Source organism: Pagrus major, chromosome 21, assembly GCF_040436345.1.
Source record: "Pagrus major chromosome 21, Pma_NU_1.0".
Taxonomy (NCBI): domain Eukaryota; kingdom Metazoa; phylum Chordata; class Actinopteri; order Spariformes; family Sparidae; genus Pagrus; species Pagrus major.
Genome location: NC_133235.1, coordinates 28,544,006 through 28,561,537, shown reverse-complemented (window position 1 = coordinate 28,561,537; position 17,532 = coordinate 28,544,006). Strand labels below are relative to the sequence as shown.

The following is a 17,532-nucleotide window of genomic DNA, read 5'->3' as shown; positions in this document are numbered from 1 at the left end:
ATATTTATTTTGCATTTATAGTCTGGCTCTTAATGCAGAGTAGAAGAGGAGCCCCTCAGCTTGCATGGCTGTCCCCAGCACAGCACTGCAGGCTCCAGGCCCTGCAGGATGATGAGGGAAACTGCAGTGCCAAGCTCCAGCTGACTGGTGGAGGCATGGACCTGACACATAAATCCTGGGAGATGAAAGCGAACCTAAGAAAACTTTGTAGCATGGTGTTGGGGTAGCAGCAGATAACCTTTGAACCCAGGTCGAGGGCTTTATGTGCGAGGTTCCCCTCCGGCTGCATCAGATAAGGCTTGGAGCTATAAACATGAGCTTTTATTGGATTTTTCACCTCAAATTGTAGAAATCATGTTCGTTCCACCAAAACCAAATGAATCTCAGTCATTTTGGGCATCAATACCACCATGAATCTTGCTCAAATTCACTCAGAAGTACAGATCTTCTGCATTTGGACCGCAGTCAAACCAAGTTTACACGATTCATCTCCACATTTAGGATGCAGAACTTGTGATTTGATTCATTTGCTTTCTCATCCAGCCCTTTTTAAAGGTACAAATATGTTACAGCAAGCTTCTCAACTTTCATGAATAATTAACGCTTCGACCTTCCCTGTGCTAACTTTAAAGCAGTCCTTTTTTTCGTTGCGATGATAGTGACCCAGAAGTCGTACTGTATCCTCCTCTCCTTTTTGAATAATTCAGTGTGAGCAGACAGAAGAGAGCAGGAGAATATCTCATGCGTTGTTGAGAAGCAGGTAAAGAGCTGCTGAGCTACTCCCTCCACCTTGCTTGTACATAGACGCTACTAACTTGCTGTTTGGCATCGTGCAAATTCGGATTTTCCTTCTTCTAATCTTGAACAAAGAAGAAAAAGAACGTGGTGTTTGTCTGCATGTATTTGATGAGTGACGAGTCATGTAACCGAACACATGCAGTAACTACCGTGACATGGTTTCATAACCTGGAACATTCTTGTAACTGTCACTTTTGCTTTCCCTTGAAAGAGTTGAATCTGGGTGATAGTGCAGGAGTGAAAATGTCCAATGAATTACTAACAGACTGTGAAAGGCGTTGTATGATCCCGTGTGTGTAATGTTATCCAAGATGATCCCTGTTGTAATCGTAGAAGTATGAAGAGTCGTACATCATGTCTGCCCAGTTCAATTCAAAGTGACTGAGTGTAACTGAGGTTTTCACGTCTGCTTGTCGAGTGAAGTTTTCTGCAGAGCTGAGAAACATACAAGAGAAACAGACTTCAGGGCTTCGACTGATGACTATCTTTACTGTTGATTAATCTGTCGAGTATTTTCCTGTTTAATCAATTAGTTGTTTGGTCTAGAAAAGTCAGAAAATGGTGAAAATTTGGTCCACAATCCGAAGATACTCAGTTTGTTGTCACAGAGCAGAGAATTTGGACTTTTCAATAGATTAATTTATTGTCAGAATACTTGCGAATAATTTAATAGACAACTAATTGATTCATCAATTAATCGTTGCAGCTCTAATAGAATCATATGTCATACAATTGGATGAAATGTCTATTAAAGACCCCATCCTCTGTATTTTTAGCAAATTCGTGAGATTAACTTGTGATTGATACGATTAAAAAAATAGGTATACTGGGTTACCGATGGATGATGGGAACAAAATCTTGTAACACAAGTTATTGGCCTAGCAGATTGTTGGATCCAGTATTCAGCTTTTTTCCCTTTTATTTTTTTGTCTGACGGCCTATGAAATAAAATGAATAATCTGACTTTGCAAAGAAAAGAGTAGGCTAAATGAAATGATCAAACAAGTAATGTGGAGTACAGTATTTGCTTCTAAAATGCAGCAGAGTGGAAGTATAAAGTAGTGGAAATGGAAATACTTATGTAAATTGTACTCGGTTACAGTATTTATTCTTATATTGTTTCTAAATATTGATCATCTGTCTCTTTGATTGCTAAAAATCAAGTATCATATCAATATTGTCTGAGTCAGTACTGTTTTTTTGCTTTTAGAAATCATTTCAAAATAATTTACTATGTGAATTTGATGTATTAAGCTGAAACTCTTTATAGTAACAAGTTGACGTCAGTAATTTGTCTGGCTGCCTTTGAGGTTATTATCACAATTTAGAGAAAGGCAATTGTCTGGAAAACCCAAGTGTGCTGCTGTTTAATGCAGAGGGTGTGCTCGAAATGAGGCCACACATTCTCAAGTCTCGTTCTGTGTTCTTCAAGCTTTGATCTAAAATACTACAAACCAAAATCCTCATGAACTCCTCACCCAACAAAACGTCGTGCCTGAAAATAGGAAACCCTCACCATTTAATCCCCTCAGATCTGCGTTTATTGCCCCTCGTCCCCACCCTGCCTGCGTTTCATCTGACCGGGAGCTGAGCATTTTCATACTCGTGTGCTGCGTCTCAGGAAGTCTTTCGGTCACACATGTCGTGTTGAAGATGACAGCTTTTTTGGGTCAGCCCGCCTTAATAAGAGGCCCAAATTTAGGTTGGTTTTCCTGCTGAAGTGTTTATGTGGACCTACTTGTAACTTCCCCTGTCATTAGAGAGGAATGCTTCCTGCTGAAAAGAAAAAACAGTCCACTTCTGAGGACCTTAAACCATCTCATAACTTTGGAATTAGAAAGATCAAGACACTGGGATGAGTGTTCAGACACTGTTTGTACAACACACACAGAAATCTTACTGGACTTGAGAGAAGGATCAGTTCTGCCAGCCCCCAAATCTCCTTACGTCATGAAAAAGTAAAACTGTCAGATGATCCGCTGCTGCTCTTTTTCCTTCCACAGATCATAGGGTAGATTTTTCGCTAATGTTCGCCCATTCGACTAAGTATGGCAAGTGTTTAAAATGACACCCTTGACTGGAAAACCGTCTCGTGGTTTAACGCTCCAAAACCCTCAAGTGACATCAGCATTGGCACGTCAGAAGAAACCATGAGATATGTCTCTTTTTGGCTGTTTGCGAAGCCTCCAGGGGGGATATCAGGTGTCTGGACTGTTGTGTTCACACCAGCACGCAGCAGATTTCCATTCACAGCTTCACACTGCTGGCGTTTCCTCTGGTGGAGTCTAGGCTATTGTGTACATAGTTGACCATTGAGGCAGACAGATTTAACATGACTTTGACTTGTCGCAGACAATAGGAGCAGGTGTTTGCTGTTGCTCTGGTTAAGTAAGTGGCTTTATTCGGAAACGTACAGTTGAAAATGGGCAAAATTGTTGACATTGTTGGCTAAAAAATGCCCATCACAAGTCCCCAGAGCCCAGGATGGTGTCTTCAAATTGCTGTTTTTCTTCTGAACGATCAGAAATTCAAAAGTATTCAATTTACACTTACACAAAATAAAGGAAAGCATTAACTTCTCACGTTTGAGAAGCTGAAACCAGCTAACTCTGGCATTTTTGGTTGACGAATTTCAGTAAATGATATGACGGTTCATTGACCTGTCATGCTGGATCAGTGCTAACTTTTGGTATCCACCAAAAGCCCAAAGTCAATTTCCAAGAAGTCTAAATTAAGATGAGATGAAGTTGCATCCATTGGCAGATGTCAAGGGTAATTTCTTTTTTTTCATTTAGATTTACAGTTTCCATAAGAAAATAACCAATAATTTAAAGGTAACCAACCTTAATGTGCTCAGAAAATCATCAAATTTAAGCAGTGGTGCCGTTGACTGACTCCAATCTGTCATCCTGTTTTTAATCTTGCCCTGATGTCATTGCAATGTGCCGTGGTGTGCTCAATATATTACTCAATTCACTGCACAAATGACAGTTATTAATTAGTGCGCAGGAGCCTTTGATGGCGGACACAGGGCCTGGAGATAAGCAGTCCTTCATGCTGTGAGAGTTAACTGCTGCTGTTACGGTCATACAGATTTACATGTTCGCCACCAGAAATGTGCCAAATCTTCAAAGTAAAAGCTCCCACTTGTGAAGTTGGCCCAATTCTGTTCAAAAGAGCAACATAGCTGCATGCATGAAAGGGACATTAAAGTCAATATGGTAATGGGGAAGCATCTTAGTGCCATGTGTCCAAGAGAGCACAGAGGCAAAGGGTGTAGAGCCATAACACTGACAGAAGTAGAGGCATGCTTTACGACTGTAAGGCTGTTTTTTACACTGGGTTTGGTTGTCTGCCTCACCTCAAACCCCACTGGTCTTAGCGGTGGGTATTCTGGCCAAAAGAACACTTCACAATCTATTTAATTACGATCCACGATCTAGGTTCTGATCTTTTTCTCAGTTTTGCAGTGCCATGTAGACTATAGCCAGTCTTGAAACAACCTTGATTTTCACCGATTTCCACCATTTCGCATCATTTTAAAATAATACTGCATTCAGGATAGTTCTTTTTTGGGACTAGTTCCTCATCAACTATATTGCTTGGTATAACTTATGTTGCATTATGTACATGGCACAGATGTGTGAAGTTATGTAAAGTTTGGAAGCGGAAGTAAGAAGACATTAAATACCACAATCTCTACAATTCACCAGAAAAGTTGATTGTGGACACCATCAAGATGGATCACAACCTTTACAGAGAGTAAATCTCTGTTGCCATGAAATTATATTGGTGCCAATTTTAACATTGGAAATTGGAGAGCAATGTACAAGTGGGTGGATCCAAAGGCAATACTTAACTTGAGTGCAACAGTTTTTACAAGCTGCAAAGCTATAAAAAAAAAAAAAGGATTGGCCAAGATCTTGCATGTTATTCAATGCTTATACATCACTGAACCTTTTTATCTCTCTTCTTGCTAACAAGCCAAGAATGGCACTAATGATGTTTTCATGAGGGGATTTCCAAAGCTGGTTCCACGTGGTTGGTCTATTGTGCTTTCTAAATAGTAGTTATATTAGTCCGTTCATGGGGTGTGTGCTCACACCAGGCATATCTGGAGCTCTTTATTCCAACTCATGAATATTCAGTTTTACCTTTTTAGCTAGGTTAGAGAAGTATTGTCCAAATGTAGGTGTTGGGCACGTTACCTTTTTTAAAGTGAACCAAGATCAGTGGTTAGTTCTTCACTGATTTTGAGTTTTTTCTCATTTCCATTATGATTGAAGCCAAAGAAACTTCAAAATGTGATTGCACCGTCAGTGTAGGTGCAGTCGATCTACCTCTTGTCAGGTCGTAAGCCCAAATCACTTTACAGTTCATCTGTTTGATCCTCATGTCACCAGGCTGTACCAGCCTGGGGTTCCCGTTTCCAAAATGGGCACAGTGCAGGATTAAAAGCTTCACTGATGATCCCCGGGCCGCTGACTTTGCCCTTGACCAAACTACTGTGAAAAATGTCCTAAAACATGACCTGGCACAGCATTTCATTTCCTAAAGGAGTCAGTTAAAAGACACGCCGGAATGAACTGGAGAAATTAGCCATGTGAGGCTTCCTGTGTTGAGCTGCATAAAAAAGAGCACGGCACAATGGCTTTATTTAAAGACGTGTTCAACCTACCTCTAAAGCCTTTGCAAATAACATAACCATAACTGAGAGATCATGAAGTTATATACATTAACTGACATTACATAAAGGGGCTTTGAACAACAGGAAAAATGATTGCAGTCAGCAGCTGCAAAGTATATAATCTTTTTTCCTGAGGACGAGACATTCTACACGTTAGTATTTTTGCTTCTTGTTATTTGATGATGCTGGCATTACTGCGTTTCCCACAGTGTTACTTTGCTGCGCTGTGCATTTTAGTTGACTGTGTTTTTTTTCTCCTTCCAACCCAATAACGCTGCTTCACTGCGAGCCATTTACACAAGTGAGCTGTCATCCTTACTAGTGTTTGACATCACGATGCTGATGTGATAATTAAAAAAAACAAAGCCCCTTTCGTCATTTGCCAGCGGGTATTCCCAGGAGGAGACTCAACATGGCACGGATTCATTAGCAGAGCACAGCAGCTGTTTGGGCCTGTTAATGCAGAGAGAGAGCCATGTGAAGTAGGAGCCTGTAAAATGCTGACTGCACAGTTCTCAGATGGTGGGAAGACTTTTCCTTTTTGAAGTTCATTTACATTTTAGAAGTTGAGCTCATGCTGTTATCGGGAACTGTTTACAGTTAGACTAACAGTTGAATGTAAAGACATTCTTTGAATTGTCAGTAATGGAAGAAAGCTGTGTTGAGGAGCGCAAGGATCGAAGCATCAGCCCCCTGATTGACATGCCAGGAAACATTTCTAAATTGTTTAATTTAATGACTAAAAGTTGAACATGTTTTGGAGCACACAGGTTTGATTCACTTATCTTGCAGAGTTGTAGACTTAAGACTTGAGACTTGGACTAATGTTTTAATCTTAGCCTAAGTCACAGAAATGAGGACTTCAGACTTGGCTGTCTCCGCAGAGTCCATATTTTTCCAACAAAGCGCCCTTTAGGATCTTCGAACAGCCATTTGCATCTGGGAATTTAGAGGGTTGCATTTGACAAAGTACAAATGAGTGCAGCACCTGGAATGCCTTTGAGGAAAGACTGTCCAAAAGAGTCCAGGCTTTTTGTTGTTGAGCTTTCCATTCAGAACGGATATAAATACCGTTGCTTTAGACAGGCATAGATGACACTATGTACAAAGTAGTTTGTTTGAAGCCAACAGAACCCTTGAGAGTCGACTTCCTGAATACTTGTCTCAACACTGTACTGTGTAAACATACAAGTTTGACATTTTGACGTGGTATACTCAATGAGCTATAACAAATTAATGAGACGGTGAAGGGTAAGTCGTGCATTGCCGTATACTTTGACAATTTATTTATTAAGTGTTCAGATTTAAAAAAATGAGACTCAAGTCACGATTAGACCTAAAAACTGGTTCCTTAATGTAGCACATAATCAAAAAAGAGACAAGGACAGCACTCCCATTTGACTGTTTGAAATGTCCCAATCAATATACTCATATTATTATAATTACATCACCTGTGCATATTGATTGCAAAATTGCCTGAATACACAGTGAAGAAGGGCGGCTTGCCCGAAATGTCCGTGTCGCAATATTGACTAGTCAAATGGGAGTGCTGTCCTTGTCTGTCTTTTTGATTTAAGTCTTTGGATTGGAAGAACTTCCTTTCAGCTTTGTACAAAACAATAACACAACTTTGGAAAATGTTCATAGCTGTGTCACTTAAATGGTCTGCATTCAGAGACCTGAATGACTTGAAATTGTCTTGAAAATTGCTTATGAAGACTTGATTTGAACTTGCTTGTCTTCACTGACTTGATTGGACTTTCCCAAAAAGAGCAAGAGCTGTTTATTACAACACTGAACACGTTGATAACTGACACATCTGTAGTGGTGGAAAACCAGGTTAATCCCAAACCTTTCCCACAAATGCGTTTGTAAATGATCCCTTCATTAAAAAAAGAAAGATAAAACTGTAACGGTTGTTTTTAATGTGACACGTTGGGAACTGAACTCTTGACTCTTGACCATAATTAATCAGAGTCCAGATCAAGACTTAATGACACAGTGAGATTATGTGGTTTACAGAGTGCTATGAAAACAGATTACTTGAACCTTGGCATGGGTCCAGTCAGCTGAGCATTGGCACCCCAACCACGCGCACCAAAGCTGGCTGCATATGGCGCTGCATCCCCCAGCAGATCCTACAGACAAACGGAGTAAGCCGGCCCGCTGACTGACAGGAGCCTATTTTGGGTGATGGATGCTTTAAAAATTATCACCAGCACTTGAAGCTCTTTTTGTGAGTGCCTGCATCACAGGGTGGTGTTTTGAGGTCAAGTCACTTCCCCCCCTTTGGTTCAGCTGTAGACTTTCTTCCATAAACAGAGGAAGCTCGTCAATGTAAACTGTTGCGGAGAAAAAGGTTCAGGAAGCTTACAGAAAAGTTTAATGATATCTGCGCTTGCTCTCATGTTTTTTTTTGTGCATCTTTGTCGTCCAGGCCTTTCAGCCGGACACCATAGTTTATTTATGAAAGAGATTGGTACCCTGGAAAAGGCAGGCGGGGTTTGGATGCTGAGGAAAGCTTGTGTGTTTTCAGGAGAATACGGTCATTGTAGAGGCCGACCAAGAGTGTGAGTTTAAAATGATCCGACCTCAAAAAGATTTAAAGACTTGGGTGATAAATGTGAGTCTTGTTGAAGCAAGGCATGTAACACCATAAAACATCTGGTATGAAATGAAAACTCACCAGTCCATGTTATTGAAGTTATTAGCAATTTGAGTGATTGCTTACAGAACAGTGTCATTACTTGTGTTGAGAACACTGCGTTGTATTCATCTCTGTGCCTTTTTTTTTTTTTCCCAGTCAGCTCAGGTTGAATTTACTCAGGAGTTTTGTGGTTTGAGCCACAGCAACATTTAAATCGTCTCAACTGATAGTTATACTAAGCCAGCCAAGCATAAGTAGGTAGTCATCAACTTTCTCACATAATAAATATGGAGGTCACAAAGCCCAAACATTGTCTACTTGTGCTTCCTCAGAGGAACAATGTTCTCTTTGGACGTTTAGTCTTCTGGTCATTTCATGTCAGCAACGCGAGTGTGGAAAATCTTTCACCTTTTTTAAATTGCTTTTTTTTAGTGTAGAAAGAGTGTTTCTCCAACTATACTGTGTTTCACGCCAAAGTGCATTCGCTTTGCGTAAGAGTGCTGCCAGTCTGGCCTATCCAAGTTCTGGGAATGCTCAAAACTCAGATCACTCACTTAATTATTGGGCTGCAACTGAAGATAGTTATTACCATGCTGATGATTTTTTATTGGTTGTTTGGTTTATGAGATGTCAGAAAAGTGAGAATTAACTGTCACAGATTCCTTAGAGGCAAACGTTATGATTGAACACTCCAAAAGCCAAAGATACATTACATTTGCTATCCTATTAGTCATTTTCCACTTTGTACAGGCTTGAAAAACAAGCTGTTGCCAACTATTTTGAAAATTGAAGTCATTTTTCAAGCAAAAATGTCTGTTTGCTGCTTTTCCTTATCATCTGTGACAGTAGATGAAGAGCTTTTCAACTGTTTGTTGGACTAAAGAAAGCAAGTTGAAGACATCACTTTGGGCTGTTTAAAATTGCGATGAGCATGGACAAGACAATCAATTAATAATTTGCATATTAATCAATAATGAAAATAATTGTTTGTTGCAGGCCTAGTGTTCAGGCTGCCCAGCTACTAATTGACTAATTATTTCACCTGTAATTAATCTGCATTACTACAATGTAAGAATGCTCCGTTTACTAAAGTGAACAGGACACTATTTTGGTTGATTTACAATATGTGTCCTATGTTAGTATCACTCTGAAATATAGTAACATGGCAACGGTTGTCATGTAGTCCAATTGGTCATGGAACAAAAGAAGTGATGTGATCCGACGGGTTGTAAACAAACCCCTGGTTTAGACCGTCTTATTTGGAAGAGAAATTGAAGGCGGACAGTTAAATTATTACCTGAACTCTGTAGCGATGTCACTGTGTTCCCAGATCTCATTACTTTGGTTTATTATAACATCACAGCATCGTATAATATTGTACTTGAATAAATGTGCCCTTTTGTGGAGTACTTGTGTGCTCAGTTGAAAAGATCACTGGTTTTATTTCCTACAATAAAACAACCCTGTTGAGGAGTCTTTGAGCAAATCACCGACTGCCCCGTGTGCCCCCTCCCCCCCGCCGATCTGCTCATTCACTGTGAGCTGCTTTAGAGCAGAGTATCAGCTAAATGTAAAATGAATGTGCACTTGTTTTCAGCAGGCAGACTGGCCTTGTTCACAGGCCTGAGTGTCCCTTGTCCACCCAGCGGACAGACACTGACTGAAATGTCAAGGACTGGCTGTGTGCAGGGCGCTGAGCACAGGGAGAGGATTGTCTCTGAGGAATGTCAGGACACTGAACAAACAGCAGCATAGCTCAGATATACTGTATCCCTCAGTGCAGTCTGATACAGGCTGGAGATTTGATTGACTTCATATTCTCACCAAACAGATTTTTCACTTACTTTTCTGAAATAGTGGCCTGGATCTTGTATTTCTGCTCTTGTTTTGTAGCCCCATTGTCTAGATGCTGCTTTATTGTTTTCTTCCTCCTGCCTCTGAAATTCCTGCGAGTTTCTTCATGCCAGAGTCTTAAAATTTCATTTTATTTTCCGCCCTCATACCAGAGCTTGTTGTTCTCGCCCAGCTGTTAATTGCCAGCAGCTAAACGAGAAACCTGGAGGTTTAGTGATGCGAAGAAAACAAAGTTCAACGTTCAGACCGCTGAGCATGTTCGCCATGGAAACCCAAATGCATTTCAAAGGGATGGAGGTCCTGCACTGGCATAGTCCAAATTTTTGAATCGTGGTGACACTTGGAGACAAGTGCAAGGTTCAGCTTGGACACGGGAAACCACATGCTGCTCAGAGGATGAAGAGACTACATTAGCATAACCCAAATGATTTATGAGCGTAGATTAATGATGTCCCTTGAAATTGAATTCAGTACTTAGGCTGATGAGGCTTTGTCTGCTAAATATAGGACGGGCCAAGCGAGAGCTCTGCCTTTGACAGATAGATGATTATTGGCCTTTGGGCAGAGCAGAGGCATGAGGGCCTTGAACTTCATTCTTCAAATGTGTGATGTCACTCCCTGCTGTCTGCTGGGCTGTCTCGGTTGCTTCGGGTGTAGTTCATGAGGCAAATGAGTGAGTAGGGAGGGTTGTCACCTGATGTAGCTCACCTGATCAGCACAGACTCGAGCCCATTAGCTAGAAAATTACATTTTGTGGTTTCAGCTGTCAGATGTCAAAATTTGCACTTTTCCATTCCATCGTTAACTGAAAATGGCGGTTTGGACTGTTGGTTGGACATTTTTTAGGCAAAAGTCGCCTAAGGGATGGAATAACAAGACAGCACACATAACATCGAGGAGGCTGAAGTTGATGTGTTGTTCTTTTCATTTGGGATCCAGCATTTATAATGCCGCTATTTAGTATTCCTAATTCCACACCCCATTTGTTAAATCATTGAGTTTAAATACATGACTTTAGTTTTAATTACCTCCGCCAAGGAAGTCATGTTTTCCCCCTTGTTCATTTATTGGTTGGTTGGATGGAGGATGGGTCTCAGCCCAGAAGAGACCCCATCAACCTTTGGTGTGGAAGGGACGATCCAGGCCTTTGTTCAACATTTCAAGGTGGCTGATATCTACCAAAGTGGATTGTTGGGCCTTGGCAGAGGTATGCACTCTACTGAATGCCATTCTAGTTTTATATATCTTGCACAGCCTTTTTCTTTCTCCACTCCATTAGCCAGTTTATATGACATTGAATTTGGATCATTTGGATGTAGCTTGACAGTGGCTGTGATGTGTTAAATAGGTTTTTACACTGCTGCTGGTCATGAGAGTGAATGAACACAAATGCATTTCCACACAGTTAAACATGTTGATGTATGCCCATTTGGTTTGAACGACAGGCCGATTTCCCTCAGTTTATGGTAGGTGAAAGAAAAGGCTTTGATTCATTGCCGCCTCCGCTATTCCAAGCCTTCATTCTCTCCTGGGTGTGTTTTTGACATGGCTGGTCTGCACTTGTCAGAAAGCAGCCTGCGCAGCAATTTAATATTCACCGTTCACAAAGAGAGGCTGTGAAATAATCAGAAAAATCAGTGATTCACAATACCCTCTGTGTCCCTGAACTTGACTGACTGAAATAATTTCAAGAGATTGGGATCTTATGCACCTACTCAAAACAGTCACAGACGGACTAATGATGCATAATATAGTCTATTCATTGTAAATTTAAGGAGAAATTGGAAGCATGGTACAGATTCCTCATTACATTGCTTTTTAAAGTAGAATGAAGCACTCGTACAAAGCCGAACCTTGAATGAAATCCCAGTCTCTGTCAGCTGAAGGCACTATTGTATGTGAGACATACATGCTGCTCAACTGGAAAAACTGCTGTCTGACTGACCAACTGATGATGCAAGACTTTATATATCTCCCTCATGTCCTGACTTGAGCTATGAGGAAAGCCACAATGTGTTTTTTCTTTCCAAATATCCATGTATGTTGGTGTTTACCTTTGTCTCTACATCTGTAAACTTCCCTCGTGCCCGTAGCACCACCACACAGACATCAGATTGAGTGACAGATTGAGACTACAGCTATGTCAGATCTGTTCACCTGACTGCTCGCATAGTGCATCCGTATGTTTGTGTTGCATAATGTCCTCCTGTCAGACATGTTGGGCGTCAAACAAAGTTTAGGCTGTCATCACGTCTGCAGCTGGATGCAACAAGACTACGATTGTATGATGGTGAAACTAGCCTGTGTTGAATAGAAACATACAGACTTTATTTAAATGGCCTTCTTGTTTTATTGTATGTGCTGTGCAGTTTTTTTCTCTGCTAGAGGCTGGAAAATGAATTCTTGCACAAACATGAATTATACACTGATAGATACGTATAAGTGGTAATACAATAAGTCCATGTTGGCCACAACAATCCAAAGTATACTGCTAGTTTGTGTGCTGGAAGAACACATTTTCTTTAGCGTGTTGGCGTCAGAGCTGCATTGGCTCAAGAGAGCGGAGTGCAGGAGCCAGTCGGACAGCTGAAAACATTCAGCAGTGTCAAACACTCACCCACATCTTGAACTGGTTCCCAATTAAACTAACCTGGCCAATACCAGGAGCCAAAATTGAGCTCTTCAGGCTATGCAGCTGCAAATGCGGACCAAACCAACATTTCCTCAGATATTTAGGTACGTTGAAATGCTTTTTAAATGATTCATAGTATTTATTCTTTGTGTGCTTCAGCACTTGGATTCAAGTAACGATATTGGACTTAGGATTCGTTTTAAAGTTTCTGTAGTTCCTGCTTTTGAGTGTAAGTCGAGTTGGTTGGTTGGTTGGTTGTTAATAAAGGAGGACACTTCAGCCCAGATGGGATAGATTGAGGAGTTGGTCGCAGCGGAAGAGAGCTTTCCTTTTCCTGCCCTTCATCATCAGTATGCAGGGAGTCGCTGGTAAGGAAGTGCATTGACTGGACCAGCTGGTCTGTCAGTGGAACCAGAAGAGTTTCAAATGTGTCTGACAGATAAACTGTACTTTAACCCTCCAATTTGAATACGCATGAACATATCTGACCATCTGATTCAGCTGCATAGCAGAAGAGAAGTTGCTTTATTGCCAATAAATCGAAGTGATAGTACAGGAAAGGGCTGTAGACATAAATGCCACAGGGAACTGTGGTTAATGATCACTGATGTGGTCTAATGAAAGTGAGATGATTTAATTAACTGTAAAGCACAACAAACACTCAGGAATTGTTTTGGAGACAGTCGAGGAAGCGGTGCAGTCTGTATTCTCATCTAGTTCTGCTTGCTCAGACACTCGGCACCAGCGGGGGTGTATATAAAGATGAAAGAGGCTGCCAGAACTTGGTGAAACCAGAAATAGTGTCAACCAAAACAAGGGGAAGAACAGCAGTGTTGGTGAAAAAACATCTGAGGGAATAGTGGATGATGGTTTAGCAGCCATTTAATTAAAACTTGGTCCTGTCTGGGGAAAACCAGACAGAGCTGTAAACACAACAATGGAGGGAAAAAAAAGCTATAAAGTGAAAAATCGTAAACAAAAAAACAAGCAAGAGCATTATATTTTAGAAAAAATAGCATAAGATCACACAATAGGTGCTATTGTGGGACTTCAACAAGTGTAGCTAGTGAGCCTATTCCTAATGCAGGAGCCTAAAGCCAGCAGAGATATTTAGTGAGTGTAGAGAGTGTTTTTTGGCCAATGTAATGTTTTGTCTGTAAGAATCTGCTGAAGTTTCTTTCTGCAACAAGGTTCCTGTATTGCTTGCTTCACAGGATGTCGCAGTAGACCTAAGGACTTAATAAAATATAAATTAAACCTTGCATACAAATGGAAATTTTAAGATTTTCTCTTGATCTGACTTTAGAGATTCTCCCCTGCAAGTGTGCACTAATTCTCCAGAAATATTTGCTTTTGTGCATCGTTGCATAAATGAAGTTGCAGGTATGAGGCAGCCTGGAAACAGGGATGAATGCTTGGCAACGCTTGTGTGTGGTTTTATTCGGTTTGAATGAGTTAAACTTGAAGAAATCACCCTTTTGTAATAAACAGTGATGGATTCTGAATGCGACGTGAATGAAGCTTATCACAGCGGTGACAGTTGAGGCAGAAAAGGCCCTTCGCTGGATAAAAAGCTTACTGTGTGAATGAACTGTGTCAGGTTTGGCCTGGGACTGCTGCCTCTTTTGACATGATCGAACAAGATTGTGTGTGTGTGTCTGTGTGTGTCAGCTCCTAAGTTCGCCCTCTCGTACACATGAATTAGGACACCAAACCCAACACGCCTGGCATTTCAAAGAGGAGGCCATTTGTTGGAAACAAGCGCCCCATTTAGACTGTCTTGATCCACGTATTAAACTGTGCCCAGAATCTCTACCCATCTCTCTGAAGCCTGAACTTGTTCACTCTTCTGTTGCACTCATGTCACCTAAAGTAAATGCATAAGTATCCGGTACATGTAAGCTAAGACAGACGGGGTCTTTCCTGCGGCAGTTCTCAGATTTGTCTTTCAAGGAAGGAACAGATGCCTCGTCATAAATCCTCAAAACAATGGTTGACACATTAAAATGAAATTGGCAAGATATGTGAGAAACGGTGTAAAAGATAAATGACAGTAAGTGAGCACATGCCCTTTGGGTTTTTATACTTGGTTATCCACCTGAGAAGGTGAGTAGCAATAATTTGAAGACTCCACATGAATGCTGAAATAGGAAGTCATTTTGGGGACCATAGAGATGTGTAGGGGTAAATCTGAAGGAGCAAAAGAAAGAAGGTGATGTGGAGATATCCTCACAAGAAAAAATGTCAGCATTGGGAGTTTGTTAAAATGGCTAAAATGACCTGCAGCTAGGTCTTCTTGACAACAGCCCCAATGCCATCAAGCCGGTGGAAGTAAATGGACTTGCATTTCTATAGCGCTTTTCCAGCCTACAGACCGCTCAAAGCGCTTTACAACACTTGTCACATTCACCCATTCATACACTGATGGCAGAGGCTGCCATGCAAGATGCCAACTGCTCAGGAGCAATTTGGGGTTCAGTATACTTAGACATGCAGCTTGGGTAGCCGGGGATTCGAAACAGCGACCTTACAATTACTAGACGACCCGCTCTACCTCCTGAGCTACTGCCGCCCCCAGGTAGCATGCTATATGGCTGTGGAGACGTCTTAAGGGGGAATTCAGGAGGATGGTTCGGCGTAGAGTAAGACCAATGATGGATATTTAAAAGCTGATATGATGACCGTAGTTTGGAGCAGCAAAAAGTCAGTAGCCCACATCCCCAACCACCAGGAGAAATTGAGAATGAACATCTAAGTCAAAGTAATCAATACCTGAATAAATACATTTGGTTGACTGATCATTAGCCTCCCATTATTTTCCCTCAGAGTCAGTTATTCCTGTTGAGAAGCCCGATATTAGAAAAGCTCCCCTCTGCTTGTCATATAGGATGCTGACCTTTCTGAACTCGTGCTGAACCGTTGGCCAGTATCAGTCCACTAATACCGATTAATCTACCAAATCTAGTTTGGTGTACAAAGACTGTAATTTGGGAACGGCTGTTCTGGGATTGAATTGTCCAAATCATTGGTATTTTGTTTGATAATGATGAGTTTTCCCAAGTATTTTCTGTTGCCTAGACCTAACCAGACAATAAACATAGAGATGGCAGATCAAGAAAAAACCTCTGACAGGTCTATTCAGGAACAGTCTCATGGGTTGTTGTTGAAGGTGCTGACAAATGACCTGTTTTTGTCTGCAAGTCACCGTATAAAGACGATCAGAATCCTTTCCCTGCACCTCCGATACTTTATCTACATGTTCCCCTCATGAATGATAATGGATTTGGTTGTAGAAACAGCCGTGCATTTGGATACAAATATTACCACGGTGTTAAGCTCTTGGCTTGTGCAGTCCAAAGTGATCCTGAGCATAAACGTTACAAGCTTGTGTCACTTGATTTACATTTAAAGTGACTGCAGCTTCAAAGTCACACGCCCTACTTATTTCCCAATTACATGCCCGTGCAGTCGCCTGGCCTGCTGTGTCACGGCAGGAAAGCCCCCGAGGCACTCTCATAGATGACGCCTGGTCATTTCTAGACCTCAAACAAATGGCCAGATTCCTCACTGAAGCATTCATCAAGCTCACAGATGACGGCTAAATACTTTTTTTTTTTTATAGACAAGGTCACTGAACTGGAGCACGTATGTCTGAACTGTTTTAAACACTCATCAGTCAAGGGTGCTTTAGAGCTTATGCCTTTGCATTCATGATGTTGTTCAGTCTTTTATCTAAATGAATATCGGTGATGTTTGGTTTCTGTAAAATTAGCGTGGTCCACTGCCAAGAGGCTGTTTCCTCACTCTTCTCCTCAGTTTTTAAAGCTCAGTCACGCTCCCTGTCCGGGCGAAGGCTTTGTGAAAGCTTGGCGTGGAGACAGAGATGCTGCAAATACCTCTATCTTCACCATCCAGACTTGATGGATGGAAAAAGACTCCCTCCTGCCAAAGTTTGCAACGGCTCGTGCCTGAGTCCAGCTGGTTCTCTATAAACAGCACATGAATTATTGTCTGTTTTTCCTGCTTGTTATTTGTTCTGATTCACTCCTAATTCTTACTTTTAGAGAGCATTACTTTGCCATTACAGACATACTAAGAAAAACTTTGCTTAATTCAGGAATGCAATGTCAGGATCAATCCAATTAATTGATTTCCAAGGGAATTTCTTTTGAAGACAATGTTAAAGAAAAAACAAAGAACTCTTCACATCACGTTGAAGCAAAACGTATATTAAAGCATCGTAAAGGTTTGCATATTCCGTGCTTTTATCTACAAGTAAAATACATTTCTTTCATTCCAGATTTAACGACTGATAAAGTTTCGGTTCCCGTTCTGAATACAAGAAGTTTTTTGCTATCATGTGTATCCATGTCTGTTGTTTCATTGGACCAGACAGTGTCCTGACCCTGCAGTTTATCCTCTTACATCACCAGTGTGTCGCAGGGTCTCGCAGAGGCTCAATGAGTGCATGTACTGTTACTGTACATGTTAATGTCTCTATACCACTTTGCGAGCTTGTAATGCACACAAATCTCAATAAAGGGGAATTTAAATTTCTCCATTTGCACCCAGAGTGGATCAGAGATGGAATGTTGAACATTTAAGCTTTTCTCGTGATCCTCAACAGCAGAAAAGGAAATGATTTTGAACCATATTTTGTTCCATATTCAGAGCATGAACAAACAAACCCTTTGTCAGGGGGGAATCCTTAATTAATTTTGTATAGCCCTGTGTGCAGAGGTACACTTTTGACCCAGATCCCAGATGGCTCTTGCATACTTCCAAGGTTATGACTGTGTGATTTCATCATATCGTTCAGAGAGCCAAAGGAAACTATCTCATCTCCTCTCCTGCTGTAACTAACACCCCCCTGCTTTCTCTCCAGACTCCAGAGGAGGAAACGACTGCAATCTG

At 41.1% G+C, this 17,532-nt stretch overlaps 1 protein-coding gene across 4 annotated transcripts in view; it reads left to right on the top strand.

Annotated features, from left to right (window-relative positions):
- Positions 1–17,532, top strand: part of pard3ab (par-3 family cell polarity regulator alpha, b) — a 246,778-nt gene that overhangs the window by 1,218 nt on the left and 228,028 nt on the right. The gene's annotated exons all lie outside the window — the stretch shown is intronic.